We start from the raw sequence: 7,958 nt of genomic DNA, 5'->3' as shown, positions 1-7,958 counted from the left end.
ACATAATCGCACTTGACACAAGGGCACCTGATTACTCATTCAATTTGGTATGGTGAAAGTGACATTGTATGTCTAACAAAGTCATCAATCCCTTCTAAAAATCCTCCCTCAATCCCCGCCGATTAGGATAATTCCTATTGTACATCCAAATACGATGTTCCATCTATACAAATAAAACAAAATAAATTGAGATATTTCCATAAGTATTAGAACTACTTAATTTATTCTATAATTATATTTTAATTATATTATTTTTAGTTAATTAAGATAATTAATTTTTACTAATTATACCAAAATTAAATTATGGTAAACATAATTAATTATGATTCATTCAATTTAAACATAAGCTATAAGTTCAATTCATACCTAAAAGTTTTACCACTTATCCCTACAAGTTCAATTCATATCCAAAAAGTTCAACCATTACCCCTAAAAGTTTAATTCATATCCTAAAAGTTCAACCTATACCCTAAACAATTCAATTAATACCCTAAACAATTCAATTAACCTCACAAAACATAAGCTTTGTCCAAAAAGTTCAACACTTACCCCTAAAAATTCAATTCATAACCTAAAAGTTCAATTCACAAGAACAAATCCTAAAAACTCAATTCAATTAAAAGTTAAACATTCAATTCTTAACTAAACTACTCAAGTCAATACAAACTTAAACATTCAATTTACACCCTAGTTAATCGATTCAATTAAATTCAATTTTAACATGGCCCAAACCCTAGATTTGAATAAAATTCAAAGTTAAACAATCAATTTAAACAATTATTAATTAATTCATAACTAATTAACAAAATATTAAAATTATACAAACAATGTAAGTTCAAATTGAAACCTAAAATTTTTAGGAGGTGGAGGAGGAGGGGCAGTGGAGGCAGTAGCAGCAGTAGCGGAGGCAGTAGCGACCCGGGGGCAGTGGTGACGTGGGGTGGGGAATGGGATTTGTGTGAGGAAAATAGAGAAGGAGTGGAGGGAAGGGTGTTATGTGTGTGTCAGGGAGAAGAGAGGGAGGAGTTAGAAAATTTTGAGAAGAGAATAAGAGAAATGAGGGAGAAACCCTGTATTTCAGATCTAGAATTAAAGGTACCGACCGACGTCGGTCAGTAAAGTTGGTCGGTACACTTAAGTAACCATTGACCGTGTTCGACCACAGTTAACCGACCAACTGCGGTCGGTTATTTTTAAAAAAACTAATTAAATTAATTTTTTATGTTATTATTTCTTAAAATATTATAAACTTTAAAAAATAATTATAAACTATTAGCATATATTTGTCACGACCCGAAATTCCCACCCTCGGGACCGTGATGGCGCATAACATTTCACTTGCTAGGCAAGCCAACATTAGAGGATTCCTTAAGCCAATTTTAGTCAATTTCAATAACAGAATCAATTAAGCCAAATAGAAGTTAAAGCTCAGTGCGGAATAACATAAAAGTCCATAATATCTAATACAATCCCGATCTGGAGTCACAACTCACGATCTTCTAGAATTTCTACAAATAGGATTAGAAATAAATACAATTGTTCTGAACGAAAAGAGATAGTAAAATAGGGGAAATAGGATGGGACTTCAAGACCTGCGAACGTCAGCAAATCTACCTCAAATCTGCTATGCCTCACGAACAGCTGGGGCCAGTACTAAAGTCTGCACAAGAAGTGTAAAGTATAGTATGAGTACAACCGACCCCATGTACTCGTAAGTATCGAGCCTAACCTCGACGAAGTAGTGACGAGGCTATAACAAGACACCTACATAATAAACCTATGCAGATAACAGTATATGTACAAGATAACAATGACTAAAAGCTAAACATGTACTATTGGAGGGTACAATTATCGAAAATGCAAAAATGCGAAAAAGGGGTAAACCTGTGATTTGTTCGCAAATGCGAACTGGGCCTGGTCGCAAATGCAAAGAAACCCCCCCCCCACAGTCACCATTGCAAAAGCGAAGACCTGTTCGCAATTGTGCAACTGTATCTCTTCCCAAATGCGAAGAATCTGATCGCAAAATGCGAACCTGACAGGTATGCCGCCATGTCGCAAATGCGAGGCCGCCCAGAAACTGAAGAACACCAGCTGAGTTTTCTAAGTCCAAACCACTCCGTAGCCTATCAGAAACTCACCCAAGCCCTCGGGGTTCCAAACCAAACATGCACACAAATCCAAAAATATCATGCAAACTTACCCGCGTGATCAAATCGCCAAAATAACACCTAGAACTATGAATCAGACACCAAAATCAAATGAAATTTTCAAGAAGCTTTAGAATTGCTATATTAACAACCGGACGTCCGAATCACGTCAAACCAACTCTGTTTCTCACCAAATTTGACAAACAAGTCATTAATATATATGGACCTATACCGGGTTTCGAAACCAAAATATGGACCCGATTTCAATAAAGTCAAACATTTGTCAAACTTTCAAAATCATTAAGCTTTTAAACTTTCAAATTTCAACAAAATACGATAACTCGGGTTAGGGACTTTCGAATTCAATTCTGGGCATACGCCCAAATCTCAAATCACGATATGGATCCACCAGGACCGTCAAAATACGAATCCAGGTCTGTTTGCTCAAAACGTTGACCGAAGTCAACTCAAATAGATTTTAAGGCAAAATTTTTATATTTTCTCACTTTTTAACATAAAAGCTTTCCGAAAAAATACTCGGACTATGCACGCAAATTGAGAAGGGCTAAGATAAGGCATTTAAGGCTTCACAACAACAACAACAACGACCCAGTATAATCCCACAAGTGGGGTCTGGGGAGGGTAATATGTACGCAGACCTTACCCCTGCCCCGAAGGGTAGAGAGGCTGTTTCCAGGAGAGGCTTCAAAGCACAAAATTAGGTTCTAAAATATAATATGACCTATCGAGTCATCACAATATTTTATTCATATATATATATATATATATATATATATATATATATATATATATATATATATATATATATATATACTAATAACAGCAATCTATAAGCATAATATTTTTAAATAATTATATTAACCAATTACTTTTAATAAATTATAAGATATTTTTTATTCACACATATATAATATTAATCAATCATAATAAAAAATAAAGGTATATATATGAGACGATTATTTTATTCGAATTCCACATTTCGTCTTATATATTCATTCGTTTAATAACTAATTACAAATCACATAGATTAATAAATATTGGTCAAGATGTTTTACCTTTTGTATTCATCTATCTAAGTTAATTTTCTAAGTTATAATTAAGTATATGAGTCATTTCACATATACATATACATACATACATTATATTGTAATTGATGATCAATCACATACATTACTACGTACTAAAACTTGATCAATTAATGAATTGGTAAACCAATATTATTCTATTTTAAATATATTTAATCGATTGTTATATTAATTCATTTACTTAATGCTAATAGCTTCTTTCATTTATTTAATTTGTGATACATATATACATGTCAAAGAAGTTTACTATTCTTCTATGTTTCATTCATTCATCACTAAAAATGCAAGACATAGATTAATCGATCTAGGTCGAGACGTTTTATTTTTAATATTTATCGATAAAGGTTGAGACGTTTTGTTTTTAATATTCATCGATATAGGTCGAGACATTTCATTTTTAATATTCATTGATGCATCTAAGTAAGTTATTGTCACGACCCAAATCCTAACCTGTCTTGATGGCGCCTATCGATGGTACTAGGCAAGCCGACATTTTCAAAATATTTTCAATATCTCACAGAAAAGTAAATCAAAATTTTTCAAATAAATAGAGTTTTCGTAAATAGGGGTTAAACCCAAAACACAAATGCGGAAAATAGCCCCAACATCGGGGTGTCACTAAGTCATGAGCATCCTGTAACGACCCGACCGGCCGTTTTGAACTTTTGCACTTTGATCGCCACTTCCCGGACATGACTTGCCCCGTGTACGTATTATGACTAATGTAGATCGTTGGTTTTGGTTTTCAGGAAAAATCAGAATAAATTTGAAGGAACAGTCTCACTTGAAAGCTTTGAATTTGAAAGGTTTGACTAAGAGTTGACTTATTTATATGAGCTCGGATCAGAAATTTTATGATTTTGGATAGCTTTGTTGGGTTATTTATCACTTAGGAGCGCGATCGGAATGCATTTTGGAAGTCCGTGGAATGATTTGGCTTGAATTGACAAAGTTAATATTTTGGCGAATTCCGGTTGATAGATGAGATTTTGATCTGAGGGTCGGAATGGAATTCCGAGAGTTGATATAGCTTCGTTATGTCATTTGTGATGTGTGCGCAAACTTTTAGGTCATTTGGACGTCGTTTGGTCGATTTTTTGATCGAATTCGGATTTTAGAAGTTTTGGAATTCTTAGGCTTGAATCCGAGGATGATTTGATGTTTTGATGTTGTTTTGAGCATTCCGAAGGTTGGAACAAGTTTGAATTATGTTATGGGGTGTATTGGCATGTTTGGTCGGGGTCCCATGAGGCTCGGATATATTTTTGAAGAGTTTTTGGAAGATTTTGCCATTTTGAGCATAAGCATGTAATGATCCAAAGGTCCATTTTTAGTTCTAGAGATCGAAATTTGATTTCGAGACTTCCGGAATTTTGATAATGAATTATAGGACTGATCTGGAAAGTTTGGTCTAATTTCATCAAGTCGCGATTGAGTTTTTGACACGAAACATGAGTTAATTGTTTAATGAGCGAAATGGGTATTGAACTGAGCAAATGAGCTCCGAATTAAGTTTCGACTGAAGGTCTATGTTCGTATTATTATTTATGACTCATAGGAATAAGAATCATCCAATTACGAGTTCGTATGATGGAGTTAGAGCCTTTTTAGTGAAAAGAAAAGCTGCTGCAATTTTCTGGGCAGTTTCTGCATTTTTCGCACGTGTGAACAGTAACCACACATGCGTGAATAGTATCCGTATACAGTACCGTGTACAGTAAACATGAATAGTATCCGTGTACAGTATACGTGTACAGTACATATGAACAGTATCCCGTATACAGCACCCATGAACTGTACCGTGCACAGTACCCCATGAACAGTAAAATGTGTGAACAGTAACCATGGAAATTCTAGAGAGAATGTTGAGTTCTGATTTTTCATTTTTACCAAATTGGAGCTCGGGGAGAGGCAATTTTCGGGAGATTTTCAGAAAAAATAACGGGGTAAGTGTTCTTAACTTAATTTTGGTTAGATTACCCGAATCTATCACTAGTTTTGGCATTTAATTGGTGATTTTAGTTGGGAAAATCTTGAAAACCCTCTTGGTTTAATTTGAAGATTTGAGGGTCGAGTTGATATCGGATTTTAGTAAAATTGGTATGGTTGGACTCGTGGTTGGATGAGGTTTCATATTCCATAATTTTGGTCGGGTTTCGAGACGTGGGCCCCACATGCGAATTTTGAGTGCAATTTTGGATTTTTAATGGAAAATGTAGAATTTCATATCGAATTAATTCCTATAATTTTTATTAACTGAATGGAATTATTGTGGCTAGATTCGAGGCATTCGGAGGTCAATTTGAGAGACAAAGGCATCGCGAGCTAGAGGATTAGCCGGTTCGAGGTGAGTAATGATTGTAAATGATGTCCTGAGGGTTTGAAACCCCGGATTTGCACATCGTAGTGCTATATTGAGGTGAGACACACGCTGGATGATGAGCGCGGGGTCTTTTACTACCGGGGATTGTGACTTGGTCCATCCCGATTGATGATTTTACCGCATATTTGATTGAAACTTATTTGTTATCATCATGATTTGGGCCGATTGCCATACTTGGGCTTCGTGCCAATTATTTGAATCCTTTGGGAATTTTTATCACTATTTCCTCACTGTTTTGACTTATATTTAAACTCAGTCCTATTGATAATTATTGTTTTACAAACTCAACCGCTTTTATGCAGATTTGAAAACTCAAATGATATTTCTAAATGGCAGTTTGGGCTGAGAATTACTGTTTTACAAATGCCCGAGGGGCTTATGATGATTTCTGGACTGAGTGAGGCCGAGGGTTATATGTGAGGATATGCTAAGTGATATGAGGCCGAGGTCCTGAGATACTATTTATGCCACGAGGTGGCTTGAGTGATGTGAGGCCGAAGGCCTGAGATACTTTATATGCCACGTGGTGGCTTGAGTGATGTGAGGATATGCTGAGTGATGATGCCACGAGGTGGCTTGATATAGCGCTTGGGCTGTAAGGGGCCCCTCCGGAGTCTGCACACCCACAGTGAGCGCGGGTACCCATTGTTTTGAGTGATTGATACTATGTCCGAAGGGCTGATATGAGTGATTGTGAGGTAGTCAAGGGGCTGATACTATTCTGAGAGTGAGCCCGAGGGGCTGTTACTGATCTGATATTGAGCCCGAGGGGCTGTTACTGTTCTGATATTGAGCCCGAGGGGCTGTTACTATTCTGATATTGAGCCCGAGGGGCTGGCACTGTTCTGATATTGAGCCCGAGGGGCTGGTTCTGTTGATATTATGCCCGAGGGGCGGTTTGTTGTACATGTTTTGCCCGAGGGGCTGTTTACATTTCTATCATTTTTGTTACTCACATGTAAACTACTTGCTTTACTTGTTGGAAAAAAGGGACTTTCACTTGATTTCTCACTGCTTTACTATTTAAAGTGATTTTACTGCTTCAGTATGGAATACCTTGTGTTTTTACATGATTTCTTGCCTTCAGTCTTTATTTATTATTATTACTCACTGAGTCGGAGTACTCACATTACTCCCTACACCTTGTGTGCAGATTCATGTATGTTTTGGCTGATCGGAGGCAGAGTAATCAGGGTTTAGCAAGGTAGCTGCCGGCGTTTGCAACACTACTTTTCTCTCTCCTCATTTCATTAGTCTGTATTTGTACACTCCTGGCTTTCAGTTGCATTTATACCCTAGTAGATGCTCGTGACTTGTGACACTCCGGTTAGGGTTGTGTCGGGTTGTGCTTCCGTTAATTATATCATTAAATCATATTTAAACTATTTATTAATGTTTAACTATTTTTGAAAAGGCGATATGGGTTTGTTGGCTGGCCTTGTCATCACGAAAGGCGCCATCACGACCGGAGTGGGGTTTGGGTCGTGACTAGTTGGTATCAGAGCCTAGGTTACATAGGTCTCACAAGTCATGAGCAGGTTTAGTAGAGTCTCGCGGATCAGTACGGAGACGTCTGTATTTATCCTCGAGAGGCTGCAGAACCTTTAGGAAAACTTCACATTCTTGAATTCTTATCGTGCGTCCTTTGATTCAGCTTGAAATGTAACTCTTTGAATTCCTTCCACGCGTTCGTATGCGCGCATGAGCGCTAAGTATCAGATGTGCCTTGATGGCTTGTGATTCCCCGATCGAGGGGCAAGATATGATCTATGTGAGTTTGATGTTGGGCCAGTCTAGAGGACTTGAGGCCGAATATTTGCCTATAGCTTGAGCACCGAGGTGTTGATTGTGTGAGCAAGTATTTTTGAACTTATATGTTCGGTAGTGTCCCTATTAGTGGGAGGGATGGCTGGATAACTATGTGATGAGTATGTTAGTACTGCGAGATGTATCTATCTTTATTTGAGGTATAACCCCGAGTTATGGATGAGCAAAGAGTCTTTTCATGTGTCCTAGTTGGGAGTGAAGTAATTTCATGTTGCAGTATGAGGTTAGACTCAGGAAGACTAAGTGACTGCGTAATGGTTATGACAGTGGAAGGCATACATAAATGTTAGTTTAAGGCGAAGAAGGTGGGTTATCTCATACGAAGTGTTCTGAGGTTGTACGATCCTTATGTGTCTGTTAGATTTACGAGTGAATGATATGTGTTGCAACTTAAATTGGGTCGCTTAGTGAGTGGGTGTAACTGTTGCGAGAGTGGAATGCGAGATTTGCAGAAGAGTTAAAATTCTAGATGATCTGTGTTTTCACAAACTT

This window comes from Nicotiana sylvestris, chromosome 5 (genome assembly GCF_000393655.2).
Source record: "Nicotiana sylvestris chromosome 5, ASM39365v2, whole genome shotgun sequence".
NCBI lineage: Eukaryota > Viridiplantae > Streptophyta > Magnoliopsida > Solanales > Solanaceae > Nicotiana > Nicotiana sylvestris.
The sequence above is the reverse complement of the archived record's forward strand: the minus strand, read 5'-3'. Positions refer to the sequence as shown.